At 38.8% G+C, this 20,622-nt stretch overlaps 1 long non-coding RNA gene and 1 pseudogene across 1 annotated transcript; both read left to right on the forward strand.

Annotated features, from left to right (window-relative positions):
• Window positions 1-7,680: 7,680 nt before the first annotated feature.
• LOC122074229 lies at window positions 7,681-13,947 on the forward strand (annotated as a pseudogene).
• A 2,830-nt stretch (window positions 13,948-16,777) lies between these two features.
• Window positions 16,778-17,702, forward strand: LOC122073611. The gene is made up of 3 exons (XR_006138836.1): window positions 16,778-16,950; window positions 17,080-17,261; window positions 17,482-17,702. It is a non-coding gene; the product is annotated as an uncharacterized LOC122073611 (long non-coding RNA).
• The last annotated feature ends 2,920 nt before the right edge of the window (window positions 17,703-20,622 follow it).

Genomic DNA, 20,622 nt, shown 5'->3' on the forward strand with positions numbered 1-20,622 from the left:
GATTATGACTGCAACATTCAGTATCATCCCGGCAAGGTGAATATAGTGGTAGATGCATTGAGTCGGAAGGCACAGACTGTGTCACTCTCATGCTTAGCAGTCAGCCCACCACTTGTGCAGGAGGCGACACTAATGGATGAAGCTCTCTTATATGAAGGTCTAACCTTAGAGTTTGAACGTCAACAAGAGAACATTAAATGGTTGACTGTATCCTTGACGGCTCTACAGGTGCATCCGGCTATTAGACAAGAGGTAATAATGAAACAACCTTTGGATCTTAAATTTCAGCGGATCAGAGTTAAGGTTCAAGATCAAACAATGAACGACCCAGATTTTGTTTTAGCCAGTGATGGGGCATTGATGTTTCGAGGCAGATTGTGTGTACCTGATGATTTGGATATACAAGACAAGATAATGCGAGAAGCACACAACTCCGAGTACTCACTCCACCCAGGAAGTACAAAGATGTACAAAGACCTCAAACAAAATTACTGGTGGCTAAGCATGAAAGTCATAATAACTCTGTATGTGGCAACTTGTCTTACATGCCAAAAAGTAAAAGCTGCGAGGCATCGACCTTATGGTACTCTTCAGCCACTCCCAGTACCAGAATGGAAGTGGGATAAGATTACAATGGACTTCGTCACCGGGCTACCATGTACACCTAAGGGGATGGATGCGATATGGGTGATCGTTGATTGGCTTACTAAGACTGCTTATTTCATTCCCATCAAGACCAAGTTCTCTATGGCCAAACTAGCACAACTTTACTTGGATAACGTAGTGCGCTTGCATGGAGTGCCAGTGAGTATTGTATCAGATAGGGACCCAAGGTTCACTTCCAGATTTTGGAAAAGCTTCTAGCGTGCCTTGGGATCACAGTTGAATTTGAGTACTGCTTTCCAGCCACAGACTGATGGTCAGTCAGAGCGAACCATACAAATATTAGAAGACATGCTCAGGGCATGTACAATGGAAATGTGTGGTAGTTGGGAAGAATATATACCCCTTATGGATTTTGCCTATAACAACAGTTACCAAGCTACAATTGGGATGGCTCCCTTGTATTGGGATGAGGTAGGTGAACGTCGAATGTTAGGACTTGAAATGATACAGATGACTTGTGACAAGGTCGATGTTATTCGAGAACGGATTAAAGCAGCTCAGTCCCGTCAAAAGAGCTATGCAGACACCTGCAGAAAAGACATCGAATTTCAGCCAGGAGAAAAGGTATTTCTCAAGATCTCTCCTACTAAAGGGTTGCAAAGGTTTCACAGAAAGGGGAAGTTGAGCCCAAGATACATTGGCCCATTTGAGAACCCTGTTCGGTTCACTTATGGCCCCACATGAATGAGAGAACTCAATAATTAGGATGTAGTGGCAGATTAGTAATTATTCCAACGTTCTCAAGTGCTTAGTCTCATAATAAACACTCCAATAATGAGTACAATGGCAGTCTTGTAGTAAAAAAGAAGTTCCAAAGGATGGTGGCAGTTTCATAATTATAAAAGTTTAACTATAAGAGACTACAACAAGTATGGAATAAGGCAACGTATGAGTGACAGGGCTAGCTTGGTAATGACGAGCAAAACAATGATATGAATTAATAATGAAAGAAGAGAAGGGTAAAACAGTGATAAGAGTTGAAGGGTTTAATTACCAAATAAGGATTGATTCCCTTCAACCTTCATCACTAACAGGATTCAGAGAAACCAGCTTTGACCAGGTAGGATCTCACCTTCGATAATCCTCAGCTAAGCCTGGAATTCCAAGGGAAGGTTCGAAACCTAATAGCCTCAGGATTCCAATGGATTTATGCCACAAAACAGCACTTAGAGGAGAACCGTGGCCCTTACAGACCAGATCTGGTCGGTAACAGAACCAGCAAGTTGCAGATGTGTAGTTCACTGCACTAATGACATCCAGGACATAACATTCTAGATTTCATATCGCCTTTGAAGGGGGCTGTCTTGGTTCCAGGTTTCAGGTAGCATAGTTGGATGAAGGTAAGACTTTGGTTCCGGTCTAGTTAGTTGTAGGAATCGTGAAAACATGGGATAGGGAGTGAGTTCCAGATACTCAAGTAAGAAAGCAACCAAAAGAAGAAGAAGAATCGCAAGTAGAAGAAAGAGGGTAGGGAAATAGCAACACTCCACAACCACGTAGGCTCTCAAAAATTATTCCACTCAAATTTTATACTCTAAATCTGAACTGCCTCCATCGATTATATGTCTAATATAAAGGAAAATCAAAACAATTAACAGAAACTACATGAAAGAAAACTATTCTAAAAATTGAAACTAACTAATTCCAAAAGAAACCCTACGTATCTACTTCTAAAACAAAGTGAATCAAATATACTAAGATTGCTTCCCTAATTATCAACTACCAACCCTTGCCAGTCCAAAAACTTGGTTTGGGTTGGTTGCATCTTGGCTTAGGCCTCTCCTCCATAGTGGGTCGGTTCGATCTAGCCAAACCAAGGCATCTACATCAAGAACAACTGCTAGATGTTGTGGTTGGCTCAGTAGCCTACATGGTTGCTCTGCCACCTTCGCTCGGGGATGTTCATAACGTATTTCATGTATCCATGCTGAAGCTATACGTTCATGATCCCTCTCATGTATTACCCGTGGAACCATAATACCTAGAAGCTGACATGACCTATACAGAGCAACCGGCTGAAATTTTGAACCGAAAGGTGAAGACCCTTCGCAACCGCTCCATTTCCTATGTAAAGGTGCGATGGGCTAATCATTCACTTAAAGAAGCGTCTTGGGAGAAAGAGGATGAAATCCAAGCCAAGTACCCTCATCTCTTTGAACAACCAGGTACGCCAATTTCGAGGATGAAATTTTCAGAAAGGGGGGGTAAATGTAATTCCCTACTTCTTAAACCCGATCTGATTACGCTGTTGACCCGGTTTAACCATGCAGGACCCGAACCGGAGAGAGTTAAAGCGGGTTCCTTATGGACTATGATGGCAAGGGTGACCTTAAACACCGGCTGGCCCGACAAGTTCGAACCAGCGCCAGAAGAGACGGAAATACCCAAGCCGTGTACATGCACCTATCACAAGGCCATGTACAGATAAAGCAGGTATGTAGCCGTATTTAAAAAAAAAAAGGTGCATATGTATATTACATCGTATGTCAAGAGTGAGATTCATGCCGAGGGCCGAATTCTATCAAAATCCCAAGTTTGGCCCTCAGGTGGGCGGACAGGTGGGTGCATCCACCCACCTGAGTGACCCACCCATGTGAATTACTTAGTTATTTAAGAATTATATACAACATTTATGTTTTTCTTTTCTTTTCTCATTTATGACACTCGTGTGTTGGTGAGAAGAGTAAAGAGGAGAGACAAAAGAAAGGAAAGAAGAAGAGAAGAGAAGGAAGCGGAAAAAGAGATGGATTTCAGTGGCGCCGAGGCTTGATCTTCCCATTCCGACTCCGGAAGAGTGATCTTCAATACTAAATCTACATTTAGAGGTGAGCAAAGGCTGAGTTCCTTAAACTTTCCCCATACCCAAGTAAAACTCTTGATTTGGGTAGGGTTTCTTGAGGTCTTGTAAATCCCCCTTGAGATGATGAATCTAAGGTTTGATAGATGATTTATGTGTTGATTTTGAAGGATTTGAAGAAGGGTTTCCACGGTTGCAAGAGCATTGTTGATTTGAAGTGATTTTGGGGTTTTAAAGGTGTTCTTGAGCAAAGAAGGTAAGATGGCTTCCCATTCCTTAAATCTAACCTAGATCTATGTTAGAACCATCTTATGAGACCTTGAATGTGTGAAGAATGGGTTTGGGAAAAGCTCCATTTGAATCCCCAAAGGTTGGGGGATGTCTGGGAAGAAACAGTAGGTTTCCCGCCAAGACCGGTGGGCCAGACTGGTGGGCCATCTGGCCCGCCTGTGGGCACCCGCCTGAGAGGGCAGGACCCTCGGGCCCAACCGGTGGGTCGACCAGTGGGCCGACCTACCCGCCGGTCCAGACTGGTGGGTCTGACCAGTGGGTCAGACAGGTGGGCTGTCTGACCCACCCGAGAAGCTCCAAATGTGATTTTTACATCCGATTGGACCCAAATCGGACGTGTGACCTTCTTTTAGGATTCTAAACATGATCTTGTCATTGGATCGTGTTAACCTTGATCCCAAAATGGTGAAATACTAACCCTGCTCACTCATGATAGGTTCACCAAATCCCACGCCACACAACAATCACATCTCATTTATTACATTAAGGAGTTGGTGAGAAGAGTAAAGAGGAGAGAAAAGAAGGGAGAAAAGAGAACGGAGAAGAAGAAAGGGGAAGGAAGAGGAAGAAGAAATGGATTTAAGCGGTGCCAAGGTTTGATCTTCCCATTCCGACACCGAAAGAATGATCCCCAACATGAGATCTACGATTGGAGGTGAGCAAAGGCTATGTTTCTTAAACTTTCACCAAAGCCAAGTAAAACCTTTGATTTGGGTAGAGTTCCTTGAGGTCTTGTAAATCCCCCTTGAGATGATGAATCTAAAGTTTAATAGATGGTCTATATGTTGATTTTAAAGGATTTGAAGAAGTGTTTACAAGATTGTGAAGCATTGGTGATTTCTTGAGCTAAGAAGTGATTTTGGGGTTTTAAAAGGGTTCTTGAGCAAAGAAGGTAAGATGGTTTTTCAATGCTTAAATCTAACTTAGATCTATGTTAGAATCATCTTATAAGACCTTGAATGTGTGAAAAATATGATTGAAAAAGCCCTATTTGATTTCTCAAAGGTTGAAAAAAGTTTCAAGGAAGAAGGTAAGTTTTTGCCCTCTTAGGTGGGCTGGGACCGGTGGGCCGAACAGCCCTCGGTCCCCACCGATGGGCCGATGGCCGGCCTGAGATGATCGTTGGGCCAATCGGTGGGCCGACCGGTGAGCCAACCAGCGGGTCGGCCTGCCCGCCTGAGATGATCGGCCCTTGGTCCCCACCAGCGGGCCGACCGCCCACCTGAGAAGACCGGTAGGCCGTGATAGGTGGGCTGTCCGACCCAACTGAGAGGCCCCCAATGTGATTTTTGTGTTCGAATGGACCCAAAATGGACGTGCAACCTTCTTTTATGATTCAAAACATGATTTAACCATCAAATCTTGTTAGTTTTGACCCCAAGGTGGTGAAATGCTAACCCCCTTCACTTATGATAGGTTCACAAAAATTTACGTTTCTCGCGTCGGATCTCACCCGTACCGGGCATGAGTCTTTGTACACAACATTGTAAGTGGGGAGAGGACGTTTGACTTTATTTTAAGGCTTGTTTGACATCATTCAATTGTATCTAGATTAGCCATGTCATCATGCAAATTATGTGTAACTTAGTCATCCTCATATGATTATGACATGTGTGTTGTGTTTTACATTCTCAATGCTAAATGATCAATGTGCTTATGTGATGAATGATGGGATCACTGCGCATGATGCATTATTAGACTAGATGCCGTAGTCGGCTTGGAAATGAGTGCATTGGTGGCCCGTGGAATAGGACGTGATGGCACTATGCAATCATATTATGTCATATAGGAGCATACGATTTAGGATTACCATCTTCCCGTGCTACGACCCTTCCCAACAGGGGTTGAGGTGTTGGGTTATCACTTGGGGGAAAGCAGTGGTCGCGGGTGTCGGGTCACTGTGGCGGTTAGACATACGCCCGGCTGGTCATTAGGACAGTCAGCAACCTCAGTGGTATATTCAAGAGGGCCAATCGTACTGCTTTTAAATTGTTGGGGTCAGCATCTTTACTTTCTGTCATTTACTTTTATGTTGAGAGCCAGTAGTCGGCATACTTTACTTTTTCGAGTACTCACGGTGGGCCTTCTCCCACAACCCTATGGGCGTATCGCCGGATGGAGTTCGCGGCTCGTACTAGGGGTGTCAACCGGTCGGGCCGGTTCGGTTTCGGTCGGGCTTAATCGGGCTTGAAGACTTTCAAAGGCTACACTGTGTCCGCCCATTTAACTAATCGGGCTTAGTTATTGAGGGCATGGTACACTTTATATTCGGTCGGTCGGTCTCGGGTTATAATCGGGCCACCTTAATCGGGCTTTAGTCGGGCCTTAACCGGGCTACGGACATGTTTAATGTTAAACGGACTTTAATCGGTTTTTAAACGGGCCCTCTTTAAAATGTGCTATTATATTCTGGCCCACTCATGCAAGCCCAAAAAAATGACAATAAATCAATAAATGATACCAAATATAACCATTATTTAAAATGTGAACATGTCTTTACTTTTTAGTTTTTATTCTTTAATTTGGGGGGTAAAATAGGTATTCTACAATCATTAAAGGGTCGGGCCAAGTCGGTGCACAATAGGCCGGTCTCGGTCGGGCGTTATTCGGTCGGTCTCGGTCGGGCGCCCTACGGTTCAAGTAGCAAAACCGAGACCGACCATTTATAAACGGATCGGGCTCAAGCCCGACACGTTTAATAAACGGTCCAGGCCGGGCCGGTCTATAAACGGTCGGTCCCGATCGGTTTAGCCGGTTCGGGCCACAAATTGACACCCCTAGCTTGTACCCAGAGCATACACGCACTATGGTTGTAGTAGCACCAAACCAAAGACTTAGTAATATAGTTTAAGTGGATGAGATTAAAATGAATGGCATAGCATATAGTGCATATGGATGTGATTGTTGTGTGGATTGTTGTGTGGTCCTTCTTTTCACTTACTGAGCCAGTGAGCTCATCTCACGTGCGTACCTCTTTTAGATGATTTTGCAGGTCACCAGCCTGAAGATCAAGGGTCAGGCCCCACAGTTGAGTTTCTCGATGAGGATTGGTGGGTCCCCGAGGAGTATGAGCACGGTACGGATTGCACATGCGAGGGCTGTGCTGCGAGATTGCAGTATTGACGCCGTATAGGGTTTTACTTTTTTATTCTTTTGGTGACCCCTTTTTGTGTACTTGATACGTGAATTTTTATTCTTTTTGTGTAAATATCATGCCTGCGAGCCCACATGTGTTTATCTATATACTACAATTTGGGTATCAAGTATATTGGGGGTATTTACAGGTAAATTAAGTCTTCTGTTGAACTTTTGAACGTTTATCTTAGATGTGTGTATGCTGTGGTTGGATACTGTATCAGATGATCCTAGAAGGTTTGGGTTAACCGGAGTTAACCCGGTCATCAGTCCGGTTCTGTGTGAACGGGGTGTGACACTACTATTCTAGATTTGTCTAAGCATGTAGTGGGATCATCCCCAAAAATTATTTGTAAATCCGACTAATCTCTCTATAAGAGGTCACTTTCTCATCGCTTTTTATATAAGATCGCTTTGTGGAGGCGTTTCTCTACCTTCTCTTAACCTTACATTTTTTTTTCCTAGGGATGAAGGACATTTACCTACCTTTTTCTTCCTCCTCTATTTGTCATATCCATTATTTCCGAATAAGTAAAAGAAATTTTAGTTGTAACCACATTAGTAATTTAAATGGGGCTGAACATTCGTGAACTTATAGGTTCCAAGATCTCTTATTCACATGTCAAATTTTTTCCTTTTTCTAACAATTAAATTCTTAAGAAAAGAAGAAAAAAAAAACTCATATTTTATGGTTATTGGAGCAGAAATGGGTGATCTCAATTGCAAAACCTATTCTAGAGAAGGCTATCGAAGATCTCCTCGACGAGGGCTTTTCCTCAGATGTCTTAACCATGGTGGATTTGCGTTACTCCTTTGGTCCTAATACATTCTCTATGAGCACTACAATCAATCGGAGAGTAGAGAAATGGTGTAACGAATTAGGTGTAAAGCAGCCAGAGCTTCAAGTTTTCTTAAATGATCTTCCTGGAAATGATTTCAATTCCCTGTTCAAATTCTTATCTGCAAATTATGAACAACTTAAGGGAGAAAGTGTTAATTCTTTTTTAGGGTTTCACATCCGACCCTAATTGATTCCCATTCAGACAACTAGAACACGATATTAAATAAAAACAAATGTTTTAGATCAAAACATAGAATATGTGTATTTGTCATCTAGTATACTGAAGATGATCGGTGTTAGTCACTTTCACTTTCGCTCTATTGGCTTGGCTATGGATCTTCTATAGCCCCTTAGACCTTCTTGGTTCTCTCACTTTAGTGGTAAAGTAGGAAAGAGTGAATAATGGCTTTAAGAACCCAAAACCTAGTATTTATAATACTGTTCTGAGCCCAAAACCCTAAACCACAATGGGTTGGGCCAGCATATCCCTAAACTTGAGAGTGGACTGACCCAGTTCATGCAATTTGACTCTTACCCATTTAATCAACCCGAATAATTAATTTAGTCCATAAATCCAACAATCTCCCACTTGGGCTACATTAATTATAATGATGTCTTTTAAATTGGTGTGGTCATAGAATCTTATTACATTAACCACTCTTACTGTGATTCAGTTGAAAAATCACTCACATCGAACAACAGCAGAAGATATACCTCAATATACGGCATACAACTTTTTGTTATTACAAATATAAGTAAATTTCTCAACACGAATCTATATAGGATATTAACATGAAAATATTGACATATTCTCAAATAACATTGTTGTCATTTCATATAGGTTCTTAACTATGATATTAACCTTCACTGTGGCAAATAGCCTTTGATCTAGGCTTAATATCTAACTGTGACTTTTCACCTTTCAACTGTGGCAAGCATTGCCTTTCAACTGTGGCAAGTACTACCTTTTAAACCGTGGCAATTACTACCTACAACTATGGCAAACGTTGCCTTTGAACTGTGGCAAGTTCTGCCTTTTAAATTGTGATAAAAATATTGCCTATAACTGAGGCAACTACTGCCTATGAAACATATTCAAATGAAATGATAAATCAATTAATAAATGGAATAACTGTGCATTATATAAATGCTAAAATATAATCATAATTTTTCAAACTCTACCCCAAAACATATGGCTAAGGTTTCAAAACATAAACAAATAATCGACAAGAAACAAAACTCCCACTAACCAAGCATTTCAAAACTTAATAATGCTCATGTTAGAACCATGATCTTTGAATACTTCCACTGGAAAAGCATTTGCAATAGGCATGTCAACAACCTATCAGTGACTAAAAGTTGTAACTGAAATTGTATCCCTATCCTTTAGGACAAAGATTCACTGGTCCTCCTATTTCTTGTATTAATTGTGAAAAATACACCAACTTTTGAAAATTTAATCACCTTTAGGTAAAAGAACTCATCAGTCAGTGTCATTTTCTAATATGTGATGACATCACCTTTTGAAAAATATCATCTTTACTGTCAAGAAAATAAAATTAAATTGAATGTCCACAAACTTTGATAACATCACCTTTGGGAAATGCCACATTTACTGTTGAGAAAACACAATCGAATTGAATGTATCACTTTGGTGGATTTCACTCAATCCTATTATGTTTTTCCCATTGAAAATATATCTGTGTATAACATATATTTGAATGTGTCATTAGGACATAAAAGTCATACAAGAGTCACAACCGTAACTACATTCCTATCCTTTGGGCTAAAAATACACTGGTCCTCTTGCAAATTCATATTTACTATGAAAAGAACAATAATTTTCGAGATATCCTCACCTTTGGGCTTAGAAACCTCTAGGTTACTGTTATTTTCTTTAACTTGGTTGTGATATCACGTTTGGGCAAATGTCACCAACTTTGCTGCCCCAAGGAAAATCATGGAAGAATAAGATGTGTCACTTTGGTGGATTCCACCTCGCCCTTTCATGGTCCCTAGAAATGTATTATGCAGCCAAGCATGTGCGGAAGTTTACACCCAGTTTGATTTCAACATTAGTCATTTATTATAAGGTATTCCAAATATGACATACAAACACAAAATGCCATTAATTTTCTATGTATGTCATTCATAAATGACTTTTCAATATCATGGTAAAAATAAACCAATGCAAAAACATGTATAAACAGAAATACAATTTTGAAGCCGCTATAGAAGCAAGACAAAGACAAAACACTATCACTGTTCCGAAATAATTAAGATACAAAAATCTGAGTCTCTTTTTCTTGCATTAAAAGCAATTCAAAATACTGAACATCCTCCCATTGATCGAACCATATAAATCATTTCAGAGTACATAAATCCATCCTTCCACTTATTTGACCAGTTCATTTATTTTTTCCCACAATATCTCAAGTATATGATAAAGTGATATCATGATGACCAATGGTATTTTGTAATTCACAAGACCTTGGGATTCTAAATGAACCAGAATTTAAACAAGCCTTTAAGTTACTATTCATTTAAGAACAAACAAAGAGGACTTAAGTTTTTTTTTTTTGGATCGATGTTTGGCAAAACCCAAACCGATCATTTTCCAAGTCAACGGGTCAAGTATTCGAGTCGACCCGACCCAACTGGCTCATCTTTGGTTTGGTTCAATGGCTTCTTTTTGGATTGATTGATTCATTTGAACCATAGTAATTCAATTAAGTCATGGGCTAAGCCCATTAAGTTTTAAATAAAACTCAATAACAACTTGGGCCATTAAATTCCAAGCCCAAAAAAAAAAAAAAAAAAAAAATGCAACACTTGCAGAACAAGAAAGAAGCCCAAATGAGTTTAAAAATAAAACCCATTCCAACTCCCAATGTTTGTACTTATTCAGGATAAACACATGACCCACCTTTTCAACTAAAAAGGCCAATCGAGCCTCACCATAGTTAAAGCCCAATATGGGTAGCATGTTTAAAAATCAGCCCAAGCCCAATTTGGGCTTCAAATTTAAAGTCCATTTTGTTTTAAACAAAGAAAACTCATTCTTATGCAAATTGTGAGCTTATCTATAAGGCTTAAGAAACAGTCCATAAAAACTCAAATTAAAACCGTTTAAATTAAAAACACTTTAAGTTACAATGGGCCTTAGCTCCATCATTATCCAATTATAACTTAGCCCAAGGCCCTTTAATTAGTTAAAGCCCATGTATGTTTTAAATCCATGGCTCAATAAAAACCCCAAAATAACTTGGCCCAGTACAACTTAGAATTGTTCTATTTAGTTATTATTAAAATATATACTAATACACCTTTACTTAGAGGGATAGTGTCAAAATAAAATCTCTTTGTTACCCACTTCACATAATAAAATACCTTTATAGCTGTTACCATCAAACAGGAAAACGAATTCCATTGAGATTCGTTTTTTACCATTTTTTTCTTTTTTTTCTTCAAAACAAACAAGTCGCCACCGACCTACAACTATTATGCAGATTTTTTTTTCTTAACATCTGTATACCATTCATCACGTAAAGTACACTGCCCTCCAAGGAGTCCAAAATTTCAAAACCACCTTTCCGAACTGAATTGGAGTCAATTTCCAATGTTGTATATATTATAATATTAATAAATTAAAATTTAGAATTACCTTTAAATCTCCATCCCTAACCTTTCTTATGTGGGAATGAGAAAAACCCTCCTCATTATCAATGATGAAAAAAATCGATGGGAAATCATTTATTACCCTCGGTCCCAACGAACACTCACCCATTCCGATGATCACCGTATTAGTATTCTTTTACAAAAAAAAAAAAAAAAAAACCCAATACTTTATAATTGAAAACCTTTATACGTCAAGGTTGATCAAATCTAAAACCAAATCAAATCGAAAAAAAAAAACGACAATTTCAAATTCATCGTTCAACAATTTAATCACTTCGTGATTTGAACGATTAATAAAAATTACAACTCTACCAATCGATTCTAATTCTATATGGGTTCTTCTGATACCACTTGTTAAATCTTATTTAGGGTTTCACATCCAACCCTAATTGATTCCCATACAGACAATTAGAACATGATATTAAATAAAAACAAATTTTTTAGAAAAAAATATAGAATATGTGTACTTGTCACCTAGTATGCTGAAGATGACTAGTGTTGGTCACTCCCACTTTCGCTCTATTGGTTTGACTAAAGATCTTCTACAGCCCCTTAGACCTCCTTGGTTCTCTTACTTTAGTGGTAAAGTAGGGAAGAGTGAATAATGGCTGTAGGGACTCAAAACCTAGTATTTATAATACTGTCCTGCACCCAAAATCCTAAACCACAATGTGTTGGCTAGCATATCCTCAAACTTGAGAGTGGACCGAACCGGTTCATGCAATTTGACTTTCACCAATTTAATCAATCCGAATAATTAATTTAGCCCATAAATCCAACAGAAAGGAGTAGCAGTGAGGGTAAGAAATGCTTTATTGCAGGTGTTGTTGGCTTCTTCCATGAAAGACTATTCCCCAATAATACCTTACACTTCGCCTATTGTTCCTACAGTGCGCACTAGCTCTCTCGGGTAAGTTTAAGTTTCATCACTTAGTCACCTAGCCATCAAAACCAGCAGATTAAGGTGCGGATTGGCATGGTTGAGTTGGTTGGAGAGGTGGCCCAAGCAAAACCTATGTGGCCCATCCCTAGCCAAGCAACTCAAGCAAACCTAATTTTTGAGACCCAAATGGGTGACCAAATTTTCCTACTACCTAGGCCCTGCTGCCATAATTGCAGGTGTTGAAATGGAATCCCACTTTGATTGAAGGGGTACTTTGAAAAGGGAAGTCTCGTGCTATCATTGGTTGGAGCTGTTAGCTTTAGGAAAGCTAGCCACATGCCCAACCTCTACCTTTTTTAAATATTAAAACTTAAAAAGGTATTTGCGAACCAAGAGTGAAAGGGGATAATTCCATTTTGGCACATGCGATTATAGGCAGTAAGAAAAAACTTTCTTTTGTGATCTTGTGGTCTGCTAGTCTACTAAATTTTAGCCTATCAAAAACCTTACCATATGGTAGGGAATGAGTGCAGACTTGGTAGTATTACATGGTTTGCATGTACAAAAAAACCCTTGCCAGTGTCAATTGATTTTTTTTTTTTTTTTTTTTTGAAGGTCTCTGAGGTACCGATACTTGATCCTTGATAGTTCCCAAGGTACAACATAAGATTTTGACCATTGAGGCAGCTAAGGGCATTGGTGATACTAGTGAATTGAGTTGAAATGAGCAATATAAGCTTGTGCTTTGCTAGCAACATGACCACCTATGAAATTGGATGATAGAATACAAAAGAAATATAAAATAAAGGTGAAAGTTTTCGATCACCAATGATGAAGAAGAAATCTCTTAATTCATGGGATCTAACCCTTTGATTGAACTTCTAAAATAATGAATTACTGATCATAGCTTTGAATTGGAACTCATTGATCATCAAAGGTTCCACCAGGTCTCACAAGTGAAGTAGGCTTGCCAATAAACAAGGGGAAGATCTATGTCTCCAATACTAACCCCCCTGCCGTCAAGAAAGCTTACCTGCAACAATTTCAAGAGGATTTTACTTTGTTCCTCAAGTTGCGATCAAAAGAGTTGGTCCCCAATGGTCTTAAGCTCTTGATACTTCATGGTAGGCAAGACTCCAACCCTTCCCCTACCTATGTTTGGGAACGATTAGCAGAGGCCCTCGGTGCTTTGGTTTCAGAGGTACTCCATACATATATCTTTGAGCTTTAAAAAACTCCATAAGCTTGCTAAACTATTTGTTTGATTGAGGAATTTCTTTGAATACACGGCAACAGGGACTAATTGAGGAAGAGAAGTTGGATTCTTGTAATGTGCCCTATTACACAGCAACATACGAGGAAGTACAAGAAATAATAGACAATGAGGGCTCCTTCGACACCAAACAAGTGGGAACATTTGGTCTTGATATTGGGTACAAAGAAGAGAAAGAAATGTCAATGCCGGCTAAGGGAAGAAATGTAGCTGTCAATATCAGAAGATTTACAGAACCCCTGATTTCTCACTAGTTTGGAAATGAGATTATAGAACCATTGTATGAGAAATTAACTCATTTAATAATTGATTACATGATCATGAAGCCGCCTCCTGAAATTGTTAGAATTAGCATCATTCTCAAGAGAAAGGGTTGGAAGTAATTGACATATATGTTGGACAGAGTCCTTAAGTTCCTAACAATAAGGTGGCCATTGAAGACTTATAATTATGGTAGAAAGTTTCAATATATGTAAGAAGTTTGGGTTGAGATTTCTTCTGTGTGTGAGATTGGCTCCTGGTTAAGGTGGATGTAACACCTCCTGTTGTATTTATATAAGTACTTAATTTATGTTACAAAATAAAGTTTCAAAATTTTGACATGTCCTCTTGTTTAAGTTTTACTTTTACTTTAAATTTTGGGTTTTGAGCTCAAAAGTGTCAGAGGGAAGTTTTGATCAAAACACATAAGCAAAAACCAAAGACTTGTCCAAAAGGACAAGGTGTTTATTCCCACATTGGTTTGAGAGGAGTGGAAATGTGGGCATATATACAGACTTGTTATTTAAGGGTGCAAGCTCCTTGGGGACGAACTCTCCCACTTCTCATGTGTGTGGGTGTTCCTGGGGTGCATTTTAATCTCCCGTGCTGAGCCGGGCCACTATCGGGGTCAAGGTCGAGGGATCTGCTTGATTCTTGCAATCATTTCATACAAAGTAAAATCACAACAAGAATCAAAATTTACTCCAATAGTACTCTGTTAAGTTTGTCTCGAATTTTTTACCCGTTTTGAAGAATGACCCAATCCGACTTATTTTGGTGGTGACTCGAATGTGATTTTTTTTTGAGATTTGAGATATAAACCCCATGGTACAGTTCGACCCGATCAACTGTGACCCGATGGATCGACCTATGACTTGGAGAAGTATATCAGGACTATCGTCTTGCTGAGCAAGCATTGTAATTTGGGGATTTTGTGTGGGTCAAAGGATTTTTATCTTTTTACACCAATTTTGAATTTTAAATTTAGATATGTATAGGTATCTATATGTACATACTCACCCATACATACAGGGAAGTGTCCAAACATAAACTGGTTTGAATGAATACAGAGAGGTGTCTATACGTGGACAGATGCCTTTGTACATGTATAGGTAGCACCCATATGAACATCTATATACATAGTATTCTATCCATGGAAAAATTAAAAACACGTTTTTTGGCAATTTACACTCTCTCTCTCCTTCTCTTCCTTCTTTGTTTGACCGTTGCATAAAATAGTATTACAAAACTGTGTTTAGTGAGCCTAGCCTTTCTCTCCCAAAGGATCAAAGTCTGTGTACAATCAGATAGAGATCAGAGGTTGTTTTATCTTCAAGGTAAAACACAAGAATCCCTAATTGTACTTCTGTAGGGGGATTTTCAGACCTTAAGGAGAGTATCATCTTCTGATACGACTCAACCTATCTTGGTTCATTTTTTTCAACATCAGTGACAGTCTGTTCCAATAGTTAAAGCTTTATTGTAGAACTTCCTGGGGAAAGTTGTTAAAGCAGAGATGAATTCTTTAAAAGGATGTTCCACCCACAACAATAAGAAACGACTGTTAATCAATAAACAGAGAAATTCTTCTTTAAGATAAAATAGTTTTAACCAAAATCAGACCTAGGAATCCAAACTTCTTCAAGGTCATCCTACATTGTTCTTTTCAACAACTTGTAAGCCTTTCTATCACTATTTCATCTCTCTCTCTCTCTCTCTCTCTCTCTCTCTACTTTAGATTAATGGTTCCTCTTAAGTAAATTGTTGTAGGGCATTCCCAGTGGGTTTCTGAAATACTTGAGAAAAGATAAGTGTGAGGGAGGAGAAGCTGTCTTGAGAAACAATGGCAAATCGTAGCGTGTGAGGGTTAATAAGTTCTGTTTTAAAGTGGGTTGGGTTGATTTTGCTCGAGATTGTCATTTTCTTATTGGGGATTTTTTTTTCTTCAAACATCAAGGTCGCATGGTGTTTGATGTTTTGGTGTTCAATCGTAGTGGCTATGAGAAAGAGTACCCATCACTACTGTAGAAACGCAACCCTAAAACAATGCAGAAGAAAATGGAAAAACAAGAACAAACAATTCATACAAGTTTACGAGGTTAGGCAAGATTGCCTACGTCCTCGGTTAGATGAGATTCTACTTCACTATCAATGGAAAATAGGATTACAGCGCTCGTCCTCACACCTCTCAATATTGCTTGCATTACAGAAAAAGTAAACCTCGCTACAAATATATAACAAAAAATCCTAATCAAGAAAGTACAAAACTTCCCTCAAATAAAAAAAATTTGAGCGGGGGCTGCACCCCCCTACACCCTGCTATGCAAGGGGGCCTCCTGCCCCCTTGCAACCCCCATGGTTCGCTTATCGACAAGCAGGACTTCCGTTCAATTTTGTCGAGACGCCTGCACCAGTACTCCTTAGATTAAACTATGACGGAATGCAAGACATTGTACAACAACAACTACTACATCCTCAAAATGAAATTAAGAGGGAAGCAAGGAAGTTTGAAAGTATTGGCAAAGAGCCAATTCTTGAGAAGAAAATCATTACTAAGTTCAAAGAAAAACCCCTTTCATCATTTTATTTTATTTTTTTTCTTATTATAGTTTCTCCTTGTTTTGGATTGAAGCCATCTTGATGATCTGGTTTTATATTTAGAATTGAAAGGTTAATTAAGTACTCATTCAGGAGCACTTAAGGCAGCTGCCAAAGAATATGCTGCCTCTTGCAAGTCTAAAATTCCATTTTGTGGTTCCTGTGACGAAATATAATCACACAAATTATACTCTGTTGAGTAGTGTGATTTTCTCTATGGTTTTGCATGAAACTTTGAAAAATGAGTGTTTTTTTTTTTTTTTTTTTTTTTTTTTTAATGGTCAATGATGATGGTGCTGCACAATGTATTCCAAGGTACTTTGCAATATCAAATGGTCCGACAGGAAAAAGCTTCGAAGTGATCCTCAAAGATCAAGAAGGTGAAGATAGGTGGTCTTGGCCCGTGCAATTAAGGCAAAAAATAGATGGTCGGGTGCAGTTAAGATCTGGTTGGCATAAGTTTGCAGTTGCGAATCGCCTTAATAAAGATCAACTTTGCATTTTCAGGCTCATTCCTCTGGTAACATGTATGTAATGAATCCTAAATGTTCTTAGAAAGGGTTTCCTTGGAAATATATGTTCTGGTCCTTAAAGAGTTTGGACTCAGTTTACTGATCACCTTCTTTCTGTTCTTTAACCTCTGATGATGATTCCAGACATGAAGATGGGAAGGTGGTCTTTGATGTCACAGTGGTAGACTCTAAAGCTTCAGCTGGGAGAAAATTTCCACCACTGGTTGATATGAGCAGCAAGGATACCCAGATTAAGGAGCCTAGCTAATTATAAACCTTCTTTTGTGACTTCTTTGAAGAATTTTACCCTTGTGCATTCTCTTTTGGTGAGAATTGGTATTTCCTTGGAGGGAAGAAAGCTCTGTTTGGTTGTTGAGAAACATTCAATTGTCCCTAGAAGATGCACTAGTAGGAGCTAGAAACAAAACGGTTTCCCAAACAGCCAAATCTAGCATTATTAGTTCATCATTTAATTACTTCCTGCATATATATCCTTCTAAGTCTGTTGGCGAACAAAGTGCTTAATTTTAATTTTTGTTGTTGCAGTATGTTCCGAGAGAATTTGCAAGGAACAATGATTTACAAGTAAAAAAGTGTTACTACAACATATCCCTGAAAGATCAAAAGGCCAAGACATTGGGGCTGAAACTAATTAAGGTCAAGAATAGCAGCGCGCGCGGCGATGTCTACTTAAGAGGTGATTGGCGTGAGATTCTCCTTGGAGGAAGGGGATACTATCAACTTGCAGCTCACCTCAAATGATGCCATGCACACTATGGAATTTCGCTTGCTTTAAATCTTGTTCCTGGCTTGTCATACATACATCCCAAAACTTTTCCAATGTCTAAATGATGCTATACTTGGATTTAATTCATTTTTTTTGAGCCCTTTTATTTCCATAAATACTACCTCTCTTTCACTGCTTCTCCTGTCAAAGGAGGCTGAGAGTGATGAATCTTCACGTACGTCAACTTCCTTGATCCGTGGATATGGCATCTATTAACTAAGGAGAGAGAAAATAGATGCCATATCTACGGACCAGGGACATTCACGTACATTCACATATGTGAAGATTCACTGGCCTCTAAAAGGCTTATAGCTACAATCAAATATATATATATAAGGATATGGTCATCCCGTTTTGATATATACAACCTGGTACTTGTCATAGGATAACAAATGGGACAATCAGTAACATCAGCATAGGAAGGTAGATTCTTATGAGCAAAGACAGCAAATGGGGTTCACAGGCAAGAAAGCCTAAAGAATATCTTTAGTACCAATACCATCAGCAGTTTTACAGAAAAGGGAAGGATTATAAAGGTCGTTGTTCCTCGATCCTCAGTGACATTTTACGTCAACAACTGAACTGGGTCATTTAGGGAATGGAAGCACAAGTTCATGCACTTAGGGGTCTTTGGCTGGATTCCTATGGCTTATCCTAAAAATTCATCTTCCATCACCTCATAGCTAATCCATCCCATTCATTCTCACATGTATGGAGGGAAGTGCAAATAGCTTTTACAAAAAGAAAAAATCTAAATGAACATAAGGAAGTAGATAAAAAAGGGCAGAAAAAAAAAAAGGTTTAAGTTTTTACATGCATCCAATGAAAACTTCTACATAAGCATGTCCAAATAAAGTCCGCAAGAGAGCTCATGCTCTATCGGTGCCTGATCCTCCGAGCCCAAGCTCGAGTTGTGCTATCCTCACCTAAAGCTGTGTAATGATCTCTACTTGATCCTACATGGCCTTTGGAGATAGATGTTAATGACTTAAGATATTATGGAATAATTCTTCATTAATCTTTGACATGTAGGATTTATTTTCTTATTTGTTCCAATTGACCATTGATTAGGTTTTATTATGGAAACTCAATATTTGATTTGATTGCAAATTATCTTGGATTCTATTAAGGATATCCACCATATTAGTTTGGTTGCAAATAGGGAAGACTTGCTCTCTAATTGATTGGCCTACCTTAATGGGAGATAGGCATTGTGTTATTAAAGGAGACTAGGTCTCCCCTTGTATAGTAACATATTAATCTCAACCATTAGAGAAGTGTATTGAGAAAATACCAAGGAAAGAAACCTACCTCCAAGAAGAAGAAGAATATTGGTCATTCGTGCAAGGATGACATCAATGGTTGCATCAAGCTCCGCTGGAAACAACTCGCTATCGACAGTGAATGGTATGTCGTTTCCCCTCTTGTATTGAAATGGTTCATAGTGTATTGGCAAGATCATTTATTATGATTTAGGAATTATTATGTTTTAAATTCTATCAGTGGTATCAAAGCTTTGGTTTGTCAATAGGTTATGGATCGTTTTAAAATTAAGATCAACCATGAAAGTATTATTTGATTGGAATAATTTTAAATTATTTATTATTGGGTGAACACCATTAAAGAGATTGAAATCAACCATGCCATAGGTTGAAATCAACCATTAAAGAGGCTGTAATAATTGATGAAGGTTCTATTCATATGATTTGGGTTGAGATTGAGATGGAGACTTTTCCATCATAATGTATATTTGGTTGGATTTTCTAAATTCTTTTAATGATATAAGTATTGAGCTTTTCTTATTTTATTTAAGGGAGAGGGATAGGTATGCTAGCCAGTTACCTTAGAATCTTGCGTGCTAGCGGGATTTTAACCGTAGGATATGATGATCTTAACTAAAACCATTGGATGGGAAAAAAAATCCCTAAACCTTCAATGTACGTTGTTACACATTGTTTTTAGTTTTCCTCTACCTCTCTCCCTTCCCTTGCAATTTCTCAGACCTGACATCCCTCTCTCTCTAGCACTTCCGCTCCGCTCAGGCCCTTCGCCTTGATACCTACAGCAGCCCCTTTGCCGCTTCATCCACCTCCAATAATGTTAAAGTATCACTTCTCCCTCCAACAATGTTGAAGTGTTTTATTTCTCAGAAAAAAATAAACCCTAACCATAAACCGACAGTTGCAACCTCAACAAAGAAGAATCTTCAATCTCGTAATCGGCGTATCGATCGACACAGATTCCTTCCATTGATTTGTATGATAGTTCTTCTGCATGAAGTTTTTTCTTTAGCTTTTTGTAAAGAAAGTGAAAGGAGAAGGGACTATGGACGAACTGTTATGAACTGAAAGTGGGACTTGATTGACATACCCAACCACTTCATTTGGAACACCATGATTGGTTTTTATTTTTCTTCATTTCGTTTAGTTAACCCAACAATGAACATGAACTAGAAAGTAGTGTTGGATTTATTGAATTTTATTCTCCAAATTTTCAAATTTTGAACATTTGAAGCTCTTTGACATAGGCCTTTTAATCCCCTTTTCTGTCCCATTGTTGCTGCAGAGTGTTGATTCAACTATGATAAATGTAACCCAACAAATATTAAAAATAAAGATTGACATAATTGTGGAAGAGAGTGAGAGTTGGAATCGGGGTTGGAGTCGGAGTCGGAGAAGAAGAGGGAGAGGGAGACGGAGACGGAGAAGAAGAGGGAGCCGTAGAGAAAGCAGTTGTGGACAACTTATGTAGAACAACAGGTATAGATGGATGAGATCATTTATGTCTGAGACGGTCAACAGGTGCTAGTATTCCTAATTCCAATGTAACCCACTAGCATTCCCACACTTTTCCCTTTTATTTAAATAGTGATGGGTTAGGTTTTTTTTTTTAAGCGATTT

The sequence above is a fragment of the Macadamia integrifolia genome, chromosome 3, assembly GCF_013358625.1.
Source record: "Macadamia integrifolia cultivar HAES 741 chromosome 3, SCU_Mint_v3, whole genome shotgun sequence".
NCBI classification, from domain to species: Eukaryota; Viridiplantae; Streptophyta; class Magnoliopsida; order Proteales; family Proteaceae; genus Macadamia; species Macadamia integrifolia.